Source organism: Botryllus schlosseri, chromosome 4 (genome assembly GCF_051294905.1).
Source record: "Botryllus schlosseri isolate E-star chromosome 4, Bs_hap1, whole genome shotgun sequence".
Taxonomy (NCBI): Eukaryota; Metazoa; Chordata; class Ascidiacea; order Stolidobranchia; family Styelidae; genus Botryllus; species Botryllus schlosseri.
This window is the reverse complement of record NC_137239.1, coordinates 21563537-21590834: the sequence shown is the minus strand read 5'-3', so window position 1 is coordinate 21590834 and position 27298 is coordinate 21563537.

Below are 27298 nucleotides of genomic sequence, written 5' to 3'. Positions count from 1 at the left end.
GTACTGGCTACTTGATAAAATTGTTAGGTTACCTAATTTAAGCCTACACACAAAATCTGGTGCAATTTCAGCCAGTAACCGCTTTGCTACAGGAGAAGAAAGTTTCTATTTATTATATAAAAATAAATAATAAAAAATTTGAAAATTTTCTGTTCACCCCATGAAAGTGTTAGGCTGTCTATAGAAACGATCCTCACCAAATTTGGCTCAATTCCAACCAGTGGAAGCGGAGGTATTGCCGTCGAAAAATTTTGATTTGAATAAAATAGTATTTACGGTGAGCTCAATTATAATAAATAAACAAAGAATCGCTCACCGTAAATACTATTTCATTCAAATCCAAATTTTTCGACGGCAATAACTCCGCTTCCACTGGTTGGAATTGAGCTAAATTTGGTGAGCATCGTTTCTATAGACAGCCTAACACTTTCATGGGCTGAACAGAAAATTTTCAATTATTTTGGTATTTATTTTTATATAATAAGTAGAAACTTTCTTCTCCTGTAGCAAAGCGGTTACCGGCGGGAATTGAACCAAATTTTGTGTGTAGGCTTAAATTAGGTAACCGAACAATTTTATCAAGTAGCCAGTACGATTTGAGAAAAAAGTCATTTTTGAAGAGCCCTACTGAACAGTGGACACATAGGTCAACTTTAACGGGCGATATTGTGTCAATACAGTGAAATTTTACCCCAAGCCTTATCTACTAAACTGATCGTATTACCGTATTATCGTATTACTTATCGTATTATTAATGGTGGAGCGCGTGAAATTCATTCTATATACATTACAAATGCTCTCGAGATTACAGTGTTCCGTTACAGAATGATAATTATGAAGCCATGGTCGCGATTGGAAAATTATTCGCAAAGGCTCCATGATGTATATCGTAGATGTTCTAACTGTGGACGATAGTTATTACAATGTGATTAAGTGGCTAATTATTGGAAGCACATGCAGCGAATGGAGCTCAGAGATGGGAACTCCAAAGGGACAATAATAAGTCAGAGACGCAGTACCGAAATAGCCAATGGCTTTTTAATATAGTTATATGAATTAGGTGACACTAACTAGTTCCACTTTCAGAAACCCTTTACCGTGCCTTAGTCGGTGTAACGGGACATGGGCGTGACTTGTGACCGGTCGCCATTTCGCCAGTAACAATTAACAAGCTTATATAAAGCACTTTATATGATTTATGATCAAACATCAAACACTATGTTAAGAGCGAGTAACAAGCAAAAACCAACTACCAATATAATATTGTCAAATATTGATTCGGCGAAAGCTTCTTAGATAGCAATAATGTCTCCACCATCTACATGTTATAAACCTATTCATCAATACATACCCTCTGGGTCCAGTGGTAGAGTAACAAAACGGATGTAAATGATGGTCAAATGTAGGCTGAATGCGTAAATGTGAGTAAGCATAAGCATAAATCAAGTATACCTGCGTCTGCTAACAGTAATTTCCGGTAAATAGCCTCGTAATCTCGTTCGATGGTTTCCTCTCAATGACTCCATCATAATCTATAATTATTCTATAGATTCATAATACTGCGAATGATTACCTTTGAAACTCGCAAGATTTAACGATAGCACATGAATGAAACACTGCTCGCGCTTGTACAAAGTTATTTTTGTCGCATGCCTCGATGCTGTTACGCAATATACATTATGGCAACTGTGACATTCACATCTGCAATACAAATAGATGATGTGTTGACTATATCCGCCATCATATTTGGCATTGATAAGTAATGCTAATCTTAGCTTACTCGTATATCTTAATTTGTCGTGAATGAATGGAGCAAAATGTATGGGGTGCATACACTATATGGCCAGTGTCCCAGAATGTACCTAATATTCAACCAAATCTGGATTCCACTTCAGAGTCATAAAGTTTCATTACGTATGTATTGTATATTAGCTATTGCGTTGCATCGTTCGTCAAAATAAAAGAGATATTTCGAGAGAAATCAATTTGTGTTCGAGTTTGCGGAGCAATTGGTCGGATCCTAAATTGTAAAAAAGAAAGATATTTGACATTGCCTTTTTGACTCCTCCGTTGGCAACTCCAAGGTTGTTGGGCGACTTTACGCAACAAAATGTTCTGATACACCGATGCGTTAAACGAGATTAACCCACCCACCTCGTTTTTTGCAAATTTTTTTTGTAAATATAGTAGTATGTGAACTCTTGTTTTAATCAGTAAATCGGCGTAAGTATAGTTGCATGTGCAAAATGTACTCACTATACAAGTTTAGATCTTGCTCAAATAAAAGAATATACTGAAAACGTTTTTTCCACTGGTGAGTGCTATGATTAATGAAAAAATATCCGATCAAAATATTTCCATGTTCGGGAAAACAGAGCGCTGTGACATCGCCATAGTAACAGTCAGTCATGCTATTCTTCATCCCAAATATTAATCGCCATTCACCATATGACATAGGGTGCTGAGGTTTCGTTTAAATAGGAATTTCGGGGTTCCAATGAGACGCTAATATTTCGCACACGGATGGGCTCTGATTTCGAACGCGTTAGTTCAAAACGATTACAAATACTTCTTTTTTTGAAATAGTGCTTTGTTGCAAAATGTATCATCACAGTATTAAATATCATATAAATAGATAAATAAATAAAATAAAGAGATAACAGTAATGAAATACGATATTTTAAAGAACCACAGTGGAAACAATTAATCCAAAAAAGAATTCTTCCTTATTACAAAAGTACGGGGAAGGGGAAATAACTTCTCGCTGTCCATCGACAAGGTGACTGAAACAACGTCCACTAATTTGGCAGCCATGGTGCGACAGGTGCGGCTGAATATGAGACCAAAAGTCAATGCGCCAATATTGAGAAAAATGATGCTTGCTGATAAATTTAAAAGGATCAGTGCATAAATTATGGTCATGACAGACACGATTCTGCTGTCCTCCATGCGTGCCCGACCGATGAGGTCCATAAATTTTTGTTTTGAGGTGTATTCCCATTTCCTGCCTTGCATGGCTTTCAACACAGACTTTGTGGCGTGGTCGCGGCAATTTGTGTCCCACAACTTATATTCCCCTTCTGAGTCATCGAGCAAGCTCTTAACCACCATCATCGCTTCATCTTTGTTTCTACTTCGGAATATCACTCCGCAATTGGTAGTTGGAGTTGCTTTGGTGTTTTCGACGTACGTAACCGCGGGTGCTCCGAACACTGCGGATATAATCGGTGTTTTGTCCGGAATTCGCCGGCTTACCGTAAAGCGTGGCTTTCCGTCGAACTGTAGCTCGATGCTGGTGTGTCTAAAAGGCTCGCGTGCTTCTTTGCGCACTGTGAAACTGAACGTTGTCGATTTCATCAACTGCTCCACGATATCGTCGTAGGTCTGAAATTGTGGAGCTGACCATAAGAGCAGGCTATTAACCATTACCAATATGGGTAGCGTGAGAGATGCCGTCTATTTACTTTATTCGATTGTTTTTTAATATTCAATGAACTGACATCCCTACTGTCTGTGCCTATATATAAGCGCGTGTACTGCCTGAAACCTTTTTCTCGTCAGAAATCCACAAAGCTACGTATTTATAATACGTATTAGTCACGCGTTAAGGCATGCAAGTCGGTACGTTTCAAAAATAACCTTCGGTGTGATACTGGAAAATTACTCTTGTGATATCTCTCCAGCCCAAGTTTCTCTGTTGCAGCGCGAACCAACGTAAGCGCAATATCCAGTGATGACTACAAGCCGAAGTAGAAAAGAGCATTCTATAGCTAAATCCACACCGAACTAACTAATTTAAAAGAACTGTAGGCCTACTTATATCTTTATGATGCCGCGATCCATACGCGATACATCGGGAGTCAATTGTAGCCTAATGTGAAATGTTAATCCCATTGTCACAATTTTTCTCGTACACGTCAGTCTTGTGATCGTATAGCAATAGAGTCTGCAATAGGCTTACGCGTCATATTGGGAATTATATTTTCTACGAGACTTAACGGAAATAGCTGCCTTGTGACATGTTTATTACATATCGAATACCATTTCCTTCAAACACCACAGAATATTGTTGAATTGTTCGATTTGACAATGGAACTGAACCTTATGCATGTGGATTGCGCAGTTCATTATGCAATTGTGTTCTGTGGTGGTATTCACTGTGTTTGTCGACTGCTATGGTAATTTACACCAGGCCGATATTCGTCATTTTTATTTCGTAACTGCCGACTTATAGCACGGCCCACTTCTAGGCTTTTTGTAAGACACCGCTTACGCGGATGAGGTGGCGAGGAGGAGCCTATAGATAAACCTCCAACAGAAAGCAATTGACACGACTATGATGACCAAAATAGACCCATGACCATACAAAGGTACTACCGGGTAGAGCAATGGTAACAACCAAAACGTGAGATAGAAAAATGGAACAAGTCATCAGGAATAGGGAAATAGAATAATATTGGGTACGGTCCATCCTCTGTGGCCAGTCGCAATGACGATATTCAGAGCGGAAATAGGTCGACGAAGGAAATTACGCGTAAGGTAATGCTATTGAGATCGTTTACTGTAAGGCATGGGGTATGATTCGGTTTTGTGTCATGCTGCATACCCCAACACGAATATCCTGAAATTCCAAAATATGCAGCTGGTGGGAATAAGCTTGGAGGCTGCAAATAGCATGTCGATCGTCATCACGATATATTCAATCCAGGAAATTATATTAGGTGGGATCTCGTCAGTGTATTGGTTAATTAGTAGGGTGGGAGCCGGAAACAGCATTACTCCGATTACATTGAAGTGCACAGCAGCAAAATATATGGACATGTAAATGTTACTATCGAATAATATATTCATATTTGCAATAAAGCTGAATCTTTTCGGCTAAATCCCATTAAAGTTTTTCTAGTATTCGCAAGTTGCTGACGAATACCCCGAATGACTGTCAGTCGAAAATACTCGGATGCTTTCAAATGAAAATATGTTGTTCAATTTTATATTGAAGTACTCTTTATCTGCAGTAAGCAGAGATGGTATGTAAAGAAGTACTTCTTCTTTTTCAAAGTACTCAAGTATGTTTCCTTACTTGCACTTCTTCCACAAGTTGTTATGATTTCAGAATACTTCTACTTCTACTTCACAGTATCCAAAACGAGATCTAGAATAATTACTTTTATACTTGCTTGGAAATCGCTACTTCTACTTGTACTTAAGTATGAATTACCGTCGTTACTCCTAATTCTACTTGAGTGGCAGTGATGACTACTTTAACCAACTCTAGCGGTACGTGATTTATGTGTTCTTTGACCCTAACAACAGACTTGCAACAGACTTGCATACATCGATAAATAATACAAGATTCCTGTACCGCCAAGTTAAATCATATAAGAAGCAACAAGACCCAGCCCAATTCCATGAGGAACGCCATCTTCCCAATCCCCAACTGATCTATTTTTGATAGTATGACGCCATACTCCTTGGTAATTGATTTCTGATGATTTGGATATTTTAATTACCGATTGCGCACTATGTGTGGCGGCAATTCTATGAATGAATTCTCGTGTTGCGTCATTGAAAAGCGCTGCGCACGAAATGTCAGTAGCTATAGAATGCTTAGGCCTATTTAGAAATCTGCCTCATATCGCATTTCAAAGATTCGTCAGTAAGGATGTAGCACTGGAAAGGCAATCCATCCAGGTATATAATTCACTACTTTAATGCAACGTATATTATTCAAGCTCCCCAGTCGTTGGACTGAAAAGATCTAAATTGCCCTGCAGTGATGTGGCATGACATTGCGTGACCAAATAATCCTACACATAGCTGTAGATTCGTAATGCGGCGGTGTGTTGCGGTTAACACTGTTTAAGTGGCTAGACACTAGACAGCGCAGTTCGTCTACACGGGCAACCAGTAATTACGCGCTTAAGATTCTTGCGAGACGCGAATAAGTCACACAAAGTACGACCACATACCTTTTACTGAGATTTCTTTCAAATAATAATCAGAGATGAGGGTGGATTGGATTCGAATTTTCCAGGGTTGTCACCAGGTATCAAGATTCCGAGTCCCAAGTCAATCCCACTTTTATAGTTTTGACTCGAGTCACTTTCAATTCACCACCGAGTCAAGTCCGAGTCCAAGTCACGGAGTAGAGTGTCGAGTCCGAGGGATAGTGCTTTGTCTCGAGTCCGAGTCCAGGTCATTGCGTTGACTATTCAGTGTTCAGTTCCAAGTTAATGTCATGTGAAATCCACTTTTTAGAACTCTGCTCGGTGATATCGAATGCTTCGAATTCATAATATTCTAATTTTAAACAATGTTAACAGTTTTTGTTAATATTTTCAAGTACCAGTACTGATAGACGAAATAATAATTTGGTGTGACGACTTTACTATTCTTCGAAATTAGAAGAAACTGCCTGTGTTGGCAGACCCGGTCTCAACCCTGAAATTTTCTAATAACGGATTTGAAGAGTTTGGTCGATTTCGGATCGGGTTCGGATTGAAGATGTTTTGCTTCTAGATTCAAATTTGGACTAGGATCAGGAATTTTTAAACATGTATCTATGTTTCTGCGACCATTGCGAAAACGCCCCTGATTTGGACCTGCCTTTGGAGATGATATGTCCTGATAGCACGGATGAACGCAATTTATATTGATTCATGTCTCACTTCTGATCCGAATACGCGTGTCAATGGTATATATTCAAATGACACTTTAAAATTGAAACTGCCATATCCAAGTCCACATACAATAATACAAGTCTGGCCAAGATTTCCGAATCAGTGTTTTTTCAAATCCAAATCCAAATTCTCACTCTGTTGCTAATCTCTGCAATGCAGGCCAGGTGCATATAGTAAGTAATGAGAAATGCATTTTTTCGCGTGGTCTTGTTCAGTAATCCGTCATGCATCGCGTGTCACGTTTTGCAGACGGTCTCCGCATGCCTCGTGCAGACTTGTTGTTTTGCACCGCAGAAATTGACTATACGGAATGCCCAACACGAGATTAACCGCTCGGAGATTGTTATTGGAATTGCGGTTCTGTGCTAGCGCATAGAATGCAGTTGGAAACAAAGTAGCGCGTGTTACATCATACACGATGGATTAATACATGTTGTTACAGCGAAGCTAGCATTCTCCAGTTCGTGAAACGTGTTACTTCGCGGCAAACAAGTCAGATCGTGATAAATCTGATCCAAACTTCCAAGTCGTTCAAAATACATCCGGATACGCTGTTTATTTCATAAGCCATGTTTATGATGTAAAAAGATGAGAATTGCTTTTTAAATGATCATGAGAGTGTATTAAAATAGCTTTCTTTGATCGCTGAAAGCATTCGCGATCGATCTGGTCAAAAGTAGGCTACGTGACAACATTCAAATGAAAAAACTGCGTGTCTGTGAGTGGAGTATAGATGCCCGAAAATAGTTTGTGATGCTTTACCTATATTTAGCCCCGATTGTTCGCGCGTGAACATATGTATACCACGCACGCTTAAAGTACGGTGCGTCCAGTATGCATCTACGCAACAATATATTTCAACCGCGTTTCTATTTCCCACAGCTCTCAATTTGCATTGAAATGTAACACGTTACAATTCTCGCGGCTTGCTGGATTGATTTAGCAGTTAGGTCACGGGTGGGCAAACTACGGCCCGCGGGCGGCATGCGGCCCGCAACACCGTCCTGTGCGCCCCGCGAGAGTTTAAAGAAACTGATTACAAATATTGAAAAATTGCTTACTAAAAAATCGAATTAATGCAGGGACTCGATTGAACTTATTCTTAGTATATTTCACCACGATACTTCTAAAGGGCGCGAAGCTCAGCTCAACTGAAAAGATTTTCGCGCTCCGCGCGATTTATATGCAATACATAGTGATGCTCTGTATTTAGTCTTAATTTCATATTTAAAAATCTCTTCTCCACAGTCGTAACCTTCCGTTTCATCAAACTATCGTTAGGCTTGCTTGCATCCTGACTGCATTTTGTGATATGACGATAATGGGGTCCCCGAAATCTTTCACCATCATAAAGGGGGGGGGGGGCGGCGCTTGTCCTAAAAAGTTTGATAATCACTGTTCTCAGATAAATCCTTCCTAAAATATTTTTTATGTTTTATTTCTGGCGCGACAGCCCGAACTCAAGGCCCACGCAGTTTGAAAGATTTGAAATGCTAAACATCACAGATATCCTAAACGAGATTGATATAATTCGGATCACTAGTGTGATTTCAAATTGGACACTTCAGTTTTAATATTTTCAGTGATGTGCTTATAAAAAACGATTCACGCGTGTCTTAGGTAGATTCGTTCTCCGTATGCGTAGAATTGGGGCATTCATATTTCATCTACAGATAGTAGAAGGGTGTTTGAAGCTAACATGGTTATGATGCTGTCAGCATTGTGTGTCCTGGAACTGAACCAAAAGTGGAATTAGTAAATCTATGAACAGATCGCTGCTCACAGATTTAAATTTCTATCCTGTTTTAAGAATCGGGACAACTGACGTTCATCTCTGCATAGTTTTGACAAATTAGCTATTGAGGTCGACCAGCCTATGAAATCTCGCCAATATGTTTCTGACACGTGTACGATATCGTCAAAGCAATGTTTGGTTTGTTCTAAATAAGCACATATTATCTCCATGTTCCACTATATAATCAAATACCAATATTGCGTTTTGGTTTATAATCCCAATTTTATATAGTGCGTCCCGCGAATGGATTCAGATGTTGAATGTGGCCCGCGAGCTCAAAAGTTTGCCCACCCCTGAGTTAGATGGCTGTCGGAACTAGGTTCTGTGTGGTTTTTGATTCGTTCTTTACATGTACGGACGGTTTGTAAGTGTTTGCCCAACGTGTGGCGACATATCTGACATTATTAGCCCGGTCTGTTTTCGTGACGCAAAGTTCAATTCGAATTGATTTTTTACTTGCACCTGCATGCTATACAGGCCTCCTGACTCGAAGCGCTGATCTCCTTACTCGACTACTTTAAATCGAAATCTATGCACTCGGGCATTCGTATGCTTATTATCTTCGAATTATCAGCGTAAACACTGTATGGGCAGTGTAATCATAATTTTCTGACGCAAAACCTGATTTTTCCGGAAAACTTTGTAAATAGCAGCTGCCTGTTAGGAAATTTCACAGCATCAATTCCAGTAGCACGGACGCGGGTGACGTAGTACGTGACCACATTAACATTTTATCCCACAGACGGTTGACATAGAAAAATGGTATAAGCATGGCAACAGCTGAACTTAATATTCGTCTCAATGCTTGGAATTTAATCAATAAAATCGTTTTTATATTGTATTTCATCCGTATCAGCGAGCAAATACACCACTGGCCCGCGATATAGGTGAATATAGAATTCGCGTACGCTGTTTCCAACGCTAAACTCGAAATTTGAACCCGACAAACGTGCAATTTACGATCAACTATGGCGTTGTAATATCAACCATCATATTTTGTTTGACTGCGCCTTGACAGGATATCGAAAGGCCGTAGAAATGAGGTGCATTGCAGAAACACACTAGAATGAAAGCAATACTCTGGTTAATTAAAACATTATGATATTTCCTGTGATACAGTTACATTATCACTTCAACTAGGCCGGGGCGCTGAGTTGCGTAACGGAACAATGAACACACACTTCGAAACCAGAAGATAGCCAATTTTTATGTGAAATTGATTGATCTTTATGACATAACTATATCGGTAGAGTCACGTCACGTCATACCATACCTTTTTGCTAACGTACCAAAGCATGCACCCCATTATGTAACGAATCACGTGAGATGGAATTCTAACAGTTCATTCCATTCTAAATGCCCTAGTTGCTGCCTATATCACCGTAAGTCTCGCGAAAATACGAAGATGGAAGTACATTTTCACGTTCTGACTGCGTAAGACTTATTTTGAAGTATATCAGCTGTTTAACGTTATCACGCAAGACGCAACTGATGCTATCTATGAACTCCGGTTAGGGTCGTGTTCTGGCCGGAGAGGTTATGGTTACTCATTGGAATCTGTACAATCTATTCTGGTGCCGATCTCTGGTCTCCTTCAAAGCAACAAAGTGTGTTATTGTTCCCAATAGTGTTCATCGTACTTTTTGAGCATTGAGAACAGGAATATCAATCTCCATGATATATTTAAGTATAAAATCAGTATACATAGCATTGAAGACATCAAACATCTACACACACACACGCAGTCATCTCGAGTTAAAGCTGCATTTTTATTACGATTGATGATTGGCCATCATCAAAATTACAACATTACATCAAAACCTAAATTTACCGAGCTCCTATTTCAATTCTCCACACCTGCTCATACGAACTTAGATCCTAAAGCCGCCATGAGTGTGACCTCATGCAAGATTGATTTTATAAGCCGGTGGGTGGTATGATAGAAATTTGAAACTGAAACCGTCGTCGCTCCAGTGGACAGTGGTTTATTGCAACTCCAATTTGTGTCGTTACCATAAACCTGGGTTACAAATATTACTATTGGTTTCATAAATCTGGCTAACAGTATTATTTCATGTCCCACGATCGATCGTCAGGTTGGTTTACTTTTCAAGTAGTATTATATCAGTGTTGCGTGAGAACACAGACAGAAATTGGCATTTGATACGATCAAACAACTGGAACAGTCGACACCACAATACCCGTGACCGAAGTAGACTATAGTCGGTTTTGATTTTTGATAGGAAAATTTGAGCCTTGGTGTCTTGCGGAATTATATTATGACTGGAGGGGCCTACATTTATATGGGTGTCATATCCATGTGCCGGAAAAACATACCAGAAGATGCCACAACAACAGTGATGAATATAGATCAGGGTGTCCAAGACCGGGAGCATCGAGGTCCTCTTTGATTTATAAGGATAAGTATCAGGGATAAGTAAATGGATAAACTGTAGCATAACCTAACGATTTACGCTAAGTACTGTTATAGGCTATAGAATCATATAGCCTAGGTCAGCGGCTCATGATCTGGGTTCAACGGAACCTCGTAGTCTAGCAGAGCCAATCCCGGGCTTCGTTGGAGGTCAAGACGTACAACCGACTCATACAGCTGACGTTATACAAAATTAAAAAAATAACTTCCAGATGAAAGTTGACTTCAAGGCACACAAATGAAAGTGTGAATGGCCCCTCCCAACGACACGAAATCTATCTTCTCGATAACTTTTCGCACAAATGGGATTATCCAACAGATGTTTGCCAATGGCAGAATTTATGGCCTTTAATTGCTGAGCATCAAGCTTGAGCGGAAGAGTCAAGGATGAACTTTCCACCGATCGTGTTGCGCGTGTCCTAATAAATCTAGGGACGTGCTGATTTATGGAGTCGACTTTTGACAAAATACACCAGCCAAGGCTGTGTCAACAAAAAGAGTTCAATGAACCAAGTACATGTACTTAGTACATTGGACGCTCTCATATTCGAAATTTTATGCTGGTGACGTCATATTTTGTTATACGATTGTCGATATACGATTTTCTTTTCCTTTCTCTATTAGTTGCTGACAGGGCCGTAACTGCCGCACCCCAAACCCCCCAATTGGGGGGGGCCTGAGCTCGAAAGGGGGCCCCAAATTTTTGGGTGAATTAGCAAAAATTATAGGGTATTTTTCAAAACTTTATGCAACTTTTTCAAAACTTTTTCGCGCTGCGCGCGATTTCAAGTTGCCAATTGTTATGATTATTGGGTACTCTTCCCCCAAAACAAAATACGCAAGAATTATAGAAATGGGCATTTCGGGGTTGGCCATTACCGCGCCACGACGCATCAAGACATATACAGTATTAGGCCATGTATCACGCGACTCCAAGAAGCGTGCCAGAACGATCGGCAGCGAGAAACCGTGACCGAAAAGGACTGCCCTTATGGTGACCGAAAACTTCGTTATATATACGAAATACATATAGGTTTATTTGTTCATAGGTGCCTAAATGACTGGCGCCGAATGTTCCTGTCTTGGTAGTCTGAACCTCACAAGAAAAATACCACCCCGCAGGGAAAAATTAGATGCCAGTGAAGAAATACCAATTTGAAATCGTGTGATCTATTAGTTTAGTACGTTTGGGTTTTGATATAGCAGACAGGAGGTCACGAAGTAACATCATGTAACGAAGTCATACCAATAACGAGTCCACCCGTCAGAAGATGTTTAATTATTATTTATGGGCTCTACAGTTTCAAAGACACCTCACTCAGCTCCGCCGGTAAATCTGATTACGTGAGTAGAGAAGACAAGAAATTGATAGCAATATATATGCAATTCCCGATCTTATTGACCGATTTTATCATGAATTATCAAAAATTTTCGCGCTTGGCGCTGACTAACTGAACAATACAGTACAACTGTAATTTCGTGGCAAAAGCGAACAACGTGATTGGGAGGGGGTCGGTTTATCACCCTATGGAAGCCCAAGACTCAAGTTTTTTGGGGGCCTGACGAAGTGCTGTTTCGTTCCTGCCAACGGGTATACACCCGGAGATGTACAATTGTTATTGAGGGGTCCTACTTTTTCAAGCACACCTTACTTAGCTCTACCGGTAAATTTGATTACGGAAGCAGAGAGAGGATAAAAATTGATCGCAATAATAAGCAATACCAATCATATTGACCGATTGAGTGACGAATTATAGAAAGTTTTCGCGCGTGGCGCGATTAAGCAGGCAAAACTGACTCGCCAAACGGATACCCATTGAAGAAACAGCGTAGATCCAATGTAAACAGCGTATAGTCGGAGGGTGGTGTGGGGGGCGAAGCCCCCCAGAAGTCCGGTTTACCACCCTATGAGGGCCCAAAACCAACGTTTTGGGGGGGCTGACGAAGTGCTGTTACGGCCCTGGTTGCTGACGATTAGCCCTGACGAGTGTCAGCCGTAAATATTGGGGTTCATTTCAACTAATACCATACAATTGTACATTCCGTTCTATGTGTCGCTTTTCCTTCGCTTCGTACCCGAAACCCGTTTAGAAATATGTGAGTTACCGAACATTGAGCATATTTTCAACGCAACCTTCATCAGGCGGTGAGAGGATTTTCAGCTTACTAGCACCAAAAGTCCCATGTCCAACACATAACGATACTTACACCTTGCTAAATATTTTCGGCGAGGGTGTCACAACTTATCAGGATGAACGGACATACTTTTGGCGCCGTTTATAGGACGCCTCTACTGCGGATTCGTTCACACCTCCACGACCACAGTGACAAGGGTCCGGTACTTTTTCAACTTTACTTCTCGATCCTGCGAGCATTCACGGACGCAAGAACGGCCACGTCAGTCCTTTCATTTGTTAGAGCGTCACCGGAATCCGAATTGGCTCATGACTCATGACTCATATGCGTTTGGAAGCATTAAAATACACGCTTACCCGCCTGTCAAGTCCCCGAGGGGCCACGAACGCCCCTGTGTGTCATATGCGACCCGTTTACGATGACAAATAGGTGTGTTCTCGGTTATAAGCGTTTACAAAAGGTGTCACAAAACATGAGTACTGGCGAAATAAAGTTCACGAGGATCGCCGATGTTCGTCGAGAATCGCAACCAGTTGCATGACCGCTGAGGGTATGGTCTTCGCAGCCTATTGGGAATCAACTCGTGGGTACGCGTGCTAGGGTTTGAACCACCTGGATATATATTATCAGTAGGCCAAGTTTTTTCAACTTTTGCAACTTGTTTACAGCTTCGTGCAGCTTCCAAAATATCCAGAATTTATGCAGTACGATGTTTTAAGCGGTGTCTAGGAAATTTATATTGCAAAAATTTTTCTGATTTTTATACAACGTTATACTGCAGCTTTTATCAAGTATTGCGAAAATGTAAAGACGTGATTTCATAAAAATGCTATGAAACCATTTTCAGTATGGTTCTCTTCTCTTTGCATAACAAGGAACCATGTGACGGTTTAGCTGCATATCAATATCATCTATGACGCAATGGCTTGCAAGATATAAGTCCAACAACCCTATAGTCAAGTACGGTCATGCCCGAACTATATGTAAATGGTCGCTTCATTAATTTTCTGTCGTTACCCGTTTCCTGGATGCCCAGACAAGATTTACATTTTCACTAGGCCCCCTTTTTTGAGCTATTGAGTTTGTTAAAGTCGGTAAACTGAATTTTGCTGTAATGACATGGGTAAAGTTGGCCAAGATCAAGGTTTATGATGTGGTATTTGACTTAGTTTAGGGTAAGTGGAGGGGTGGATTATCGCTTTTCTGTTTTTTGTTTGTTTGTTTGTTTTTTACGAAAATTTATTTCCACATTGCGTTATTTTCTTGCTGCACAGTGTCAAAAATGTAATTTTCCGTGATTTCGCAAGACCGACCCTGAAATATGAAATTACCAAATTTGACAGCTTGGCAGGAACTGACAACGCAATGCTGTCATGCCGGTTTCAAACCGAGGTGTATGCATGATCGATTGAATGGCGAAGAAGGAAACGGAAGAAACAGACACCGTGCACATCGTAAAATATTCCGTTATCTAACGGAAACTTTCAAGTATCTCATACCCTAATAATTAAAAAATATACATAAATGCAATTTTTTACTGCGACATTTGCTAAACTTAGGAGTAATCTTCGCACGCTTTTAATGTAACATAAACTTGCCTGTTACCGGACATATCTATCTTGCTCTATCAATACCATTAGAACGCTTGGTCGTGCTAAAACTTACAAACCGATTAAAGTGATGTCCGTATTACATAGCTCTAGAAATATTACATAAAATCAACAATGAATAACTACTGACGTTTACCGTGTGCTCTTATCCTAATCCAAGTCCACTTAACAGGTCGTACAAGAAAGATTTGTCTCCTTTAACCGCCTTGCGTGAAATCTCATGCAAGTTGGATCTAGCAGAACTTTGCATGTGACGACAATCATAAAGAAATTACTTGATGCAGTGAAATTAAGATTTTATATATTGTAGCTTTTATTAAGATTGTAATTGTTTACATGCAAAGGCTCTTTGATTATCCAGCACAGCGGACATCATTACCAGCAGTAGCCTAAATACCAAATAGTATATATATATATCGACTTTTCAATTAGATAAAATAAAAAAGGGCAAAAGAAAACAGGAGACAAAAAGAACATCGAGATAATCAGTTTTGGGATCGTTTTAAGCGTCTCCAACGTGGGCGGTCGTGGGCGTCTTCAAGCGACAGCCCGCGTTGCGCTAGATCAGTCTCCATTGTCGAGCACCATGTTCTCCGATTCCAGCCACCTCTGCGCCATGGCTCCGTGGGAATGTGATTAATGATGGCGGCGGCTGGTTGCTCGTCTTGATGCCGCACTAGATGGCCGATTAGGCGGAAGCGTCGTTCAGCTGCCAGTAGACGGCATGGGACCGTTCCTGTGAGTTCTCGCAATGCGTTCGTGGATATACGCTCCGGATGGTGAATGCCGAGTGCATAGCGGAGGAGTGCGTCATAGTTAGCGTTGAGCGTCTTAGCCAGCTTCTCTGTCAGCGTGAGTGCCTCTATTCCGTAGAGAAGAACCTGCTCGACAGTGGCACGGAAGATGCGGGTCTTGAGCTGGGTTGAGGCACTTGAATGGAAGAGGCTATGTAGCCGTCTTGCCGCGCCCCAGGCCTTTGCTCGCCTCGCCTTGAGCGCTTTTCCAAAGTCAGCGACGTCAATACCGAGGTATACAAAACTCGTTACATATACTTGAGATCGATATCTCCCAGTCGAATTGGTGTCGCGTTCTCCGGTAGAGCTGGTATGGCCAGAACCTCAGTCTTCTTAGCGTTGATCTGGAGGCCAACAAGAGCGGCGGCGGCCTCTAGCTGGTTAATGAGGCGCTGTGCCGATGCGGTGTTCAGGGCAAGCAAGGCTAGGTCGTCTGCGTAGGCAAGAATACCTACGTGGATTGCCTCGCGAGTCATACGCGTGCGCGTTCCTTCCCGTGGCCGCCATTCAAAGAAGTTCGTAGTATCCGGGAAGGCCGTTCGTAGCACGAAGTCAAGGATGACCACGAACAAGAATGGTGCCAGGGTGTCACCTTGAAGCACACCAGCGGAAGTGTTGAAATCTCCGCTTGGGCCGTCATCTGTTCGGACTCGCGCTCGTGTGTCAGTGTAGAGGGCCATAATGGCGTACGTTATCACCTCAGGAATTCCATAGAATCTGAGGATCTCCGCCATGGCTGGGCGCGAGACCGAGTCGAAGGCTTTCGCGAAATCAACGAAGACGACCACAACATTCTTTTTGTGTGAGCGGCTGGTGTCAATGATTGTGCGCAGTGCCAGGATGTGCTCTGTTGTACCGCGAGATGGTCGAAATCCATTCTGAGCATTCAGGAGCTTGGTAGAGAGTTGCTCACGTATACGTGACCAAATAGTATCACTCAGTGAAATTATTTTAACTAATGTGTTTCGAATGAAATTCCATTCAAACCCTATGTTCATGTTATTTTAAAAATAGCCGACTGGTAGCGATTTTTCTACTGATTTACAGACAATACGTGACTCATTATTCGCATGTACCGCGTATCGCTCAAAGCGTTGGCTTTACACTTGTACAGCGAGCCAATTCGCACTACCTTACACGAGAAAAAATACTAAATTTACTGCGGAGTTTTGTATACTTCTCCCTACTACAAACGCAGCATCGAAGTTAATTCCTTCAATTTACACATCGTTTACGCCGGGCGCACATTGTCAAGTGCGAAACTCAGCTAATATACCCACAGAATATTTCTATGAAATGGAATATAGGTAATTGTTCGCACGTAACGGGCGCGACAGCGCGAAACCGATAAAAGTCGGTAATGTCTAGGTGTCGCACGGTCCTAATCGCAGGCGAGTGGCAGATCAATAGGATCAGGCATGTTCTTCCGTTATATATTTCCCCGACACTGTTGGTGTGAAGTTTTCTTTGACGAAATTACCGCAAATCGTCTGGAAAACATGAATTCTATGATCGTCATCTCGATTAACGCGGTTTAGGTATCTTGGAATGACAAGAATCCGAGAAACCTACTGATTAGTTTCGTTTAATGGAACATCCTTCGTCAATACATAACGAGATCGATTTTTAATAACCAAGGTCACATAAAATGGTTTCATTTAATTTACGGTATGGTAGAATTCGAGTTATTCGTCAATGCATCAACAATGAATACCCCGAGAGTGCATCGCTCACTTGCATACGCCGAGTGCCTTTCTCTTAGCTTACTCCACTTGCAAGGGCAAAAAATGTGTTTTAAGACCTGAAGCAACTGGTTGCTACATGATCATGCCCTATATTTCACGGAATCACCCGATGCGTGCGTTTTTGTAATGTCTGTACCACGGGTCGTTTGATTTTTAAGTACATGCCGGCATTAATCCTTCACAGATAGATGGTCGACACTGGGGAATTTTGCTGCGAAACTTGAAAATTAAACCGTTCCGCATACCATTCGCAATCTTACTTTGAAATGAGGTAAAAAGGATCATGTGATTGGAAGTAAATTATTGCAACCGTAACCAAACATTTTATTGTTCGAGTTTCGCGTGACGTATATAGTGCTGCAGTATAGAGATTGTCGTGTACCAAGAAAGTATTGAGATAATCAAGTATCCCTGCACAAGTGCACATCTGTCTTCAAGGCTGCGTGTCATGTTGATCGGAGATTACGTGAGGCGTGCAGGCGACATGAGCATTGCACATGCACAATTGCTTTAAAATTGCGTGCACATAATAAGACTCATTCTGCATATATAGTACTGTTGTCATCATAAATTAATAGAATCATACTGACAAACCTTTGAAAGTGCTACATCTTTGATACTGGGGTTGCACGTGCAGTCGTGCACATATCAGATTGCATATGTCAATTAATAAGGAAACAGAAACTAATACTTGTTGTTGCTGCATTTGATACGGTTAAGTTTTCTTGGTGATGAAGGGGCGAAAATGTTTGAACGTCAAGTGACATATATTTAATTAACACGGCCAAAAATGCACGTGAAGATGGCTTATTCTGCATATGACGCGAAAGTTTACTAAAAAAGGGTCAACTCAACGGAAAGTATACGCGAAAAATGGTTTTTGAGCACCTACTCGGAAAATGACATTATTTTTTAGTCAATTCATCAACGATCATAGTTATATATGTCCTTTTTTCGGACCAGTAAAAATGGGGGGCGAAAATTTGTGCCAAGCATGATAAGGGGGAAATGAGTCAAAAAAGGTTCGAAACCACTGCTAAGTCATCTAACCTCTATTTGGTTAATGCGTACAGTAAGCAAATTTAGCAGGAACAAAACGGAAAAAGACTGCGAAATGTACACTATATACCTAGGGTGGTGATCGTCCTGTGTTGGTGGGACATACCTTCCACGAAATCCAAATAGGCGATGTCTTTTTGTCAAACATTTGTCGGACTAAACGTGCTTACAAAACTAAACCTTTACCATGTGGTCATTTTCTTCGATTTCGAAGCAGGAAATTTACTGCTGATCGAGTAATGCTAGCCATCGCATTGACAGTCCTTGTTCAGCACAAATAATTCAGTACTGGCAATGAAGTATATATTGTGTTTCAACATGATGCATTGAAAATTAGAGGTGATCATCAAGGTAGCACTTCTACTTTTTCGGGGTACTCAAGTAAGTTTGTCAACTTGGAGTACCACCATTAGGGGTTGTAATCAAGTCAAAACTTACTTTTACGTTTACTTGACTATAGCAACGTTGACTACTTTGAACATCTCTGTTGAAAATCAAACATCTGAAAAACGAGTTTATACTTAAAATGGAAATATTATTTGCGCGAAGAAATGCACACACATTCCATGAAATTATGCGAAATACGATGAGTCGTACAAACGATTAATCCATAACATATTGTGTCTGAGATATATTCGATAACAACCGGCTTCTTTGTCACACACGGGGTAAAGTTACGCGTAGTCCGCGACCTGTAAAATAATATACAGTGGTTCAGCATGGCTGTACTGTACCCAGAACCGTTGCGAAAAGAACATTGAATGGGTCAAAAAGCAAAATTGCGCACTCCATTCAGTTGATGTTAACAAAATATATGACATCACAATCGCAACCAATCCCTTATCATTTGACGTAATGGCACTTGGCTAAATTTCATGCCTGTATTTCTATCTCATGCGATCATGTTCCGTGATCTAAAATATGAAAGTTTAAAATATTTATCGAATGTGCCTGGATATTTCGATGTTCGCGTAAACGTGATTCATCCTTAGCATATTGTAGAGCTATCACTTTCATATAGACAGAATACTTCAGATTTTCTATTGGCCGCACCTTTCCGACTATACGTTTCAGTGATAAGTCACTGTTCTTGCGCTCTAGGCAATTAAAGCATTTGCTAAGATTGTAATCTCGGTGCATAGTAGCGATTTCCGTAAGCCTTCCACTAACAACGTAACAAATTGCACTCGTCTACACGACTTTTGCGCCAGGATTTCTCTGAGTCATTTTTACCTAATTTGTGGGCGCTGAATCCGAATCTGGCGTTATTTTTGTTCTATCACGTCGCGTTTTGGAGAGACAATATATGTCGATTTTTACTACTTTTTCAGGGTAGTCAAGTAGATTTATTCTACTTGTAGTGCTTACTGAAGTTGATATGTTTTCAGACCACTTCCACTCCTACCTGAACAGTATTTTGGATAAACTATTTACTGGATTTTGAAATGTAGAAAGTAGTTAAAGGAAAAGATCGCACCACTCTCATGAGTTTCATTATCATTCGAGCTGCGTGACATAGCCCCTGTAGCATGGTAATAGACTATATTTACGAATATTCTACCAATGTGTAGTGTCATTATAGACACTTTGCGTTAGCCGAGAAGAGACATATTGCGATTTCGTATGTAGCCACCTCCGACTAACTGCTCCAAGTATGCGACCACCCTCCCCCGATCAAATATACTTAGACTTACCGACTTTTAGTACTTCGGAGACCTTTCGTTTCGTCTTCCACTTGAAGCGATTTAACTAGTCTTAGAAATTATTACTTCCATTTGTAATTGAGTAGAAATGTACAAGTAGAAGTACTAAGGTGTTACTTGTTCTACTTGAGTAGCAACGCCGATCAACTAGCCTGTTTCATAGAAAAATATAACGGCAAATCAGAAAGTAAATGTATAAGCTTTCCATATTTAGAACTGGCGTTTATTCATGCAAAACAGAAACACAAAGCCCCGGAACCATCACAAACATCACTAGAAATTAACCAATGCTCATCTCTGGCTCTGTTCCGGCATATAAAACATCTTATTTGGTTTAGGCCACAATGTCCTATGTCGAGGCGGATCGACTGTCCTAGAACCGATGTATATTTATTTGTATTGTGAAGTACCACGCACACGCACTTCAAGATTCGTGCTAAGCTATTAGCAAGCAGTCTCCATTCATCTTGTTGTCTATAATGGACAATGAAAAAGAAGCCCTTTACATCATGGCAATAATCCAAAAGAAAAAAAGTTCAGAAACAGCTTTCCTCGATTCCGATAAAATGTCACAGTATATGGAAACTAGAGAAAAACTAGCATGATAAGTACAGTCGGGGATTAACGAAGTTATCATGATAAGCACTTTTTTCCTTGGATAAGCAGACATCCTGTGTCTTGATGTTTCAAATCAAGCATAAAGGGCCAAATTTTGAGTCATGTGCCGGAGTGAACTATATTCTCTTCTACATAACATACTAACAATTTGTTGTCTATTGTTTGCAAACTTTTACGATTTACGAAAGACCAGTGAACTGTCACAAAATGCATTGATCGATTAAGTCAGCAGGATAGATGTATAAAGATAACGTGGGGAAACTAAGTTAAGTATGAAGCTACTAATCACAATATTTACGAAGAGTGGTGTATAAAGGGATAACTGCTACCGACTAAAAATGGCTGCGTTCACATATAATTTTATGAGCCGAAAAGAGGTCCTGATTGAATGAAGAAGAGAACCACTGGATTCAAGTTCACCGAAAACTCACTTATTCTGTTTTATAACAACCCAGGTTTCATCATAATGATTATTTCAATAACAATATTTGATCTAGTGCTGTTGTACGCTCACCGTAATATTCACTAACGAAAGCCGAAATTTGATTACTTTATGAAAATGGGAAAAAATAAATACCGAAAACAGTTGACGTGATAGAGAAATTCTGGGGACATAATTAGATTCAGCAACCTAAAACTAGCCTTCATCAATCACTAAATAATTTTTGCGCAAAAGTTTTTCGGAATTTGTAGACCAGTGTAATTTTATGGGTCGAAAACAGCTCCTGATTAAAAAAAGAAAGGAAACCACTGGATTCGAGTTGACAAAAAACTCTTTCATTCTGTACCACAACCACCCAGGTTTCATGATAGATAATTTCAATGACAGTATTGGATCTGTTGCTATGCTGTAGGGTAACCGTAATGTCACTAACAAAAGCCGAAATTTGATTAATTTCTTAAAATGAGAAAATTCCATGCCGAAAAATCTGATGTAACAGAGAAATTCTGAGCACAGAATCGGATTCAGCACCTAAAATTAGCCTAAATCAATCATTGAAATTTTTGGCGCATTTTTTTTTTCAATTTTTAGACCAGTGTTATTCATGAATATCAGCCTTTTTATAAGCTTACTAAATCATTGCATAATCTAAAGTGCATATATGTGTATAGTATATAAGCACGGTCCTATTTTATGGATTTGACAGAAAAGCTTATGGAGCGTATCAACACCATGTTACAATTTTAAATCCTGCATATGCAATTGACATATACATTGTAAGTAAATGGTTTATGATAGACACATAATCCTAACGCAGGTATAGAATGCTATCGCCATGAAACTTCACTTGGTGGAAATTGTGTGTCTAAAACATTACAATATACGAGGCCATATAATCATACCTATATGTGTAGTGATGAAGTGCATCGATTGAGTGTATTGATCTGCTTATAATAAGGCAGTATATCCATGCCATGTCCATATAATAATTTGTATCTGTGGAAGACTACTTTACCACAGAGTGGTGATTCAATTTTTTCTCAAAGAACTGTTGTAAAAATGTTGACAGAATAACTCAATAATATATTCTGCGATAATTCAGTAAAACTGTCTATGCGATCTTATTTTCATGTGCACATTGCACTCTCACATACACAAAGGCCGCACGGAATCGCATACATTGTCGTCATTCAGCAATTACACGTGTGAGCGCTATGAAAACGACCAACGTTTTACTTGTTATTGTCCTTGCCTTCTCACACTGGCAGCTGCGGTAATTTCCAGTCGGAGAAGAGGACATGCGGAGATGGATTTTCTCTCAGAAGTGAATTGAAAAAATTAACGGGCCAACGGACCCTTGCCTTCTACTACATATGTAGGCATGATAACCTTTATCCATACTGGCATTTTTCTGATTGTAATACGAAATTTACCTGCTTAAGCGGGGCGATTCCACGAAACTATGCTATAAACTTGAGAACGAGATTTCCCAGCTATTAAGAAATTGCGGGAAAATTACAAGTCTCGATTCTACTCACACTAATACCAGATCAACCTTTTTGATTCAACTGATAATTTACATGGTGATATTTTAAAAACAACACGCTCAAAATGCACTCAGACAGGGCAACACCGAAACATCGTTGACTCGAAAACCTCAAATGCCAAACAACGCTGCAGAACTTAATTCCACAGCTGATGCAGCTGACGGAAAGACGCAGCTCTGATCGCCTGAGGCGAAGGCGCATGAGTAATCTCGATGTCGGCTCGCCAATTGCGCAAGCAATTAATAAATCACAACTATCAATACAAAACAACAGATGTTATTGTTTTGCCTGTGATCGATTATGTTTTCCTGACCGAGAGGCAACTATGATGCAGCAGTAGAATCTAGTACACATGCCTACAACACTTTGGTCTGGTACACAAGGCCGTAGCTGCTAAGCACCATAACCACAATATACATACATACATGTTATTGTTTTAGTATTCACTATGATGTGTGGATCGAATAGAGGAGAGGACCCTAGATAATCCTTAAACAGCCACTGTATGAATGTTACAGTCGAACTCTGTCAAGAGCGACCTGGCAACCCATCGATGTTGCAACCACACTACACTCTCAGATGAAAGTTTTGCATTCACGCCCTAAAGGTGCTACATGAAAACAGAAACTATTTCAAAATTACGGAGCCCCGATCTCGGGGTGTCGATAGTAAATTTCACAGCACCTGTTAGCGACCTAAGTGCTAAGAGCATTTCCCTGTTTGTGTGTTTCAATATAAAAATAACTTGAGCCAATCATCATTGTCAATCGGCGATTTTTTTTTGTCTGTTCTTAATCGCTAGTTTCGTTCTTTAGGTTACTTCACAGAAAAGACGGCTGCGATTGATTCATGGCTTAAACGTTAAATCAATGTTATAAATCCTGCGTGCCTACGTCCATACCATCCATCCATCTTACTCCACTTGTGCTTATTCTAGTTTTTTAAGCATCATTGGGATTAAAATTTTGTGTTTTAATAATACCTCCATATAATCCTCAGGTAGGTTCTCTTAACGCGTACCAACTTTACGGTGGGGGTACACACCGCTTTTGCTGACACCACTATGCTCTACATTCCGGATTTATTTCTGAAACAGCCACCTGCAACTGTCTGAAATTCAACCCGAAGAAGATACCGCGATGTTGCTGTTGAAAGGTGTATTTCTTCTGTTAAATAAATATTCACAGTGATTTCCAATAAAAGGCATAGTGCAATAGAACAATCGCATACAGATGTTAAAATCTTAAACGAGAAGTTAGTAAAATATATCGACACTGCGACACAACGACAGTCTTCCAACAAAGGGACTCCGAAATAATAAACGACAACGAACGTATCAAAGACGTTATAATGCTTCGCGAGCATTTAACGAATAGGAAATTGAAAATTAGTACGCCAGCACTGGTCAGCAGTATTGCGACAGATATGCTGCACACGAGCACAACGTACGACATTGCCAACAAGGCTACGCGTCTGCGATCCTCCTCTCGTATTCTTTCAACAAAGTCCATAAATTCGTCTTTGGAAATATAATTCCAATCGCTATCCGCCATCGCGTTGACTACTGTTTTAGTCACGTGGTCTCTGCAATTCTTGTCCCAGAGATTGTATTTAATTTCCTGGTCGAGCAGCAAATTTGCGATCATCTCTTTAGACTTATCTTTGTCTAGGCTTGTGAATATTGTACCACAATTTTCCGAGGCGGTCTGCTTCGCTTTTTCGATGTAGGTAACGACCGGCGCCCCTAGCACGGCTGAAGCGAACTCGGTCTTGTCCGGTATTCTGCGGTTGATAGTAAACCGTGCCTTGCCATCGAAACGTAATTCTATATTGGTATGCCTGAAAGGCTCCAGCTTTTCTTTGCGAACTGTGAAGCTAAATTCTGTGGATTTGTACAAGCAATCGACAATGTCTTCGTAGGTTTGCGATTTCGGTGCGATCCAACGGTGAATTTTGTCCAACATCCCGGGTACGCGACCGCCACTCCCGTTGCTTGATCTTTCGTAGGTTCAGTACAGTATTGTATCGTATTAAAACTAACATGCACCGCTCCCCGTCCGTCTTATATACTCGGACATTTTCTCGCGGAGAAACTGAAAAAATGAGTGACTCTCGCATGAGAGTTTATATTTGGTGCTTTTGCTGAGCTACCGAACTCATTTACACATGACGAACGCAACAAATATGACTAGGAAACCTTGATATACATTATTTGGCGACTTGCACACCATATACTCTCTCCAGTTGAGGGTATAGTAATAATTTAGTTAAGTCCAGATCGAAGTAAATTCAACTGCTGTGTTACAAATACGGCTGTTTCGGAATTTACAGTTCATGAATCTTCAACGGTATATGTCGCTTGTCTGCCGCACAGCAAATAAGGAGCGTGCAACGTTCAGATGGAAATTATGTGCATAGAGGTGCCAATGTGAATGCTTTCCTCCATTCCTCTGCCACTGTTCTTACGGCATCTTGACAAAATTCAATCCTACAGAAAGACCTGATGAATGTAAATACAAAGAAGAGAGTGGAAAGAATCAAGAAGGGCCAGATGAAAGACATCCAAAATTATAATATCTATGACATGCTACATCGGGCATTCATAGCAAAACCTGCCAGACGTAAATATCAAATTGATAGAACAGACTGATTTGGTCGCTTCGACACCCTCCTGCCAGTTCATTATGCGCTATTGTAGATTGTGTATCTTGATGTATGAAAATATTATTAGAACCGCTGATTATGATAATGATCATTGATTGTGGATTTCGAAATGGGTTTCTCTGGCTGACATCAAATTCACGGTTAGTACTTGGGATGGTGTGAACCTCTGAAAGGTTCAGGTTCGTGTGAACGCGAACCTTTTTGAAAGGTTCTGTGTGAGCGCGAACGTGAACCTCATGACGTCGCATGACGTCATATTGCTAATTCAATTCCAACTCAACATTTCAGTGAAGTGATACTCTAAAATGTACAGTGTATATGATACCAAGCGACGACTCGGGCCACATGATGTGCCACAAAGCTGACGTACATACTGACGTTTTAAATGTCCTAAAATGTATCAACTGGGGCAATCAAATGATATAATATTCCCATAAAATCATATCTTCCGTCGCTTTGACAACAATTTCAACGAGGACTTGCAAGGGAATTACGCCTTGAGAGGTCTTGGCCAGACCAGAAAATGTATTCGACGTCTGAGTATTGCTACGTTGATATTGAACAGAGCGTAAAACAAATTTCTGTACTTGCTACCGATATTACCGTATTAACAAGTTATGGAGCAGCAGCCAACACCCCAATCGCACGCATTTGGTTTTATGATACACTAAACATATGACATCAAGATTGACCGCGTACGCCTGCTACATTTTCACATCAGACAACGATAACAATTTCATTGATTAGTTAAATAAGCATCATTCGCTGACTACCTACATGTAGCGAATTTCGTTCTTCATGTTGTGTGATGGGGGGTCACAACGCAAATAACATGTTTGAGATTGTCAAGGTGCATGCTCGTTTAGTGTTGATTTTTAACTCTGCCATCGCCATGCATAGAAGGACCGCATGTTGAAATGCAATAAATTTCAACCAAAAATGTTGTAATGACGTTCAAATTGTAATGTATGAAAAACGTTCACAGGGCAGAGCCTATCCAGGTTCGTTTGTGAACGTGAACCTCTACATTTTTTGAGGTTCACACACAGAACGTGAACGTAAACAACAATAGTTTTACAACAACAGGACCAATTTTATGGCGTAGTATGAAAGCAACCCGTCTTCATCATATCCCCGCAATAGAAACGAAGCAGTAAAATTTAATTCCGGAAACACAATCGTTTTAACTCACGTCATTGCGGAGTTCAAGAGTATATTGACTTCCGCAAAGATCAAGTTCCTATGGCGTGTGGAGCATCGGCTATATTCACGGTTTAAAGTTACGTTATGATAGATGCTATACAAATGATAACGAAGACGAGAAGAAGATATGACGAATGCGATCATACCTCGTTTGATATCGGAACCTCATTTACAACAAACCCAAGACGTTTTAATTTCCGGTAGTCAGCCTACGCAGTAAACGGTATTGTAAGTCATCAACAATATAGCGAAATACTTCGGTATTCCTTTGGACACATCAATTACTATCCTATTCTGTAGGGTGTGAACTTGTTAAAAGCGATTGGTAATACACCAGCGACCTCCTAAAATAAAATATCGAAAGTACATTACTAAATAGTCACAAAACACTCATTATGAACATCAGAAGGTATAATCAGATTTAATTAAAATATGTAGTAATCAAATAAGATCAAGTAGCATGTCGATATCCATATCGCAATAACGCAATACCAGTGAATTACAACTAGGGCAAATGCGCAACTCGGCATCGTCTCTATAAAAATGCATACAATTACGCATGTACACTATACATATGTTACTTTACTACATGCAGGTACGAAAAGAATGTACAAAACGAAGAAGACCAGCAATTAGATCCATGCTGTTTATACCATCCATAAATTACGTTTATGAAGTTGATAGGTATGTTGATAATAATAGGTTGATAATACCGACAACCGTTGGAATATTACTTAGGAAGTTCATCAGACTGTGATAATTTGGAACGAAAAAACTAAGAATTTCATTAATTCTGAGTCGTGATTAACGTACACACAAACAAGTCTATAGTTATGCTATACCGACATTGGCCTTATTGGTACTGGAA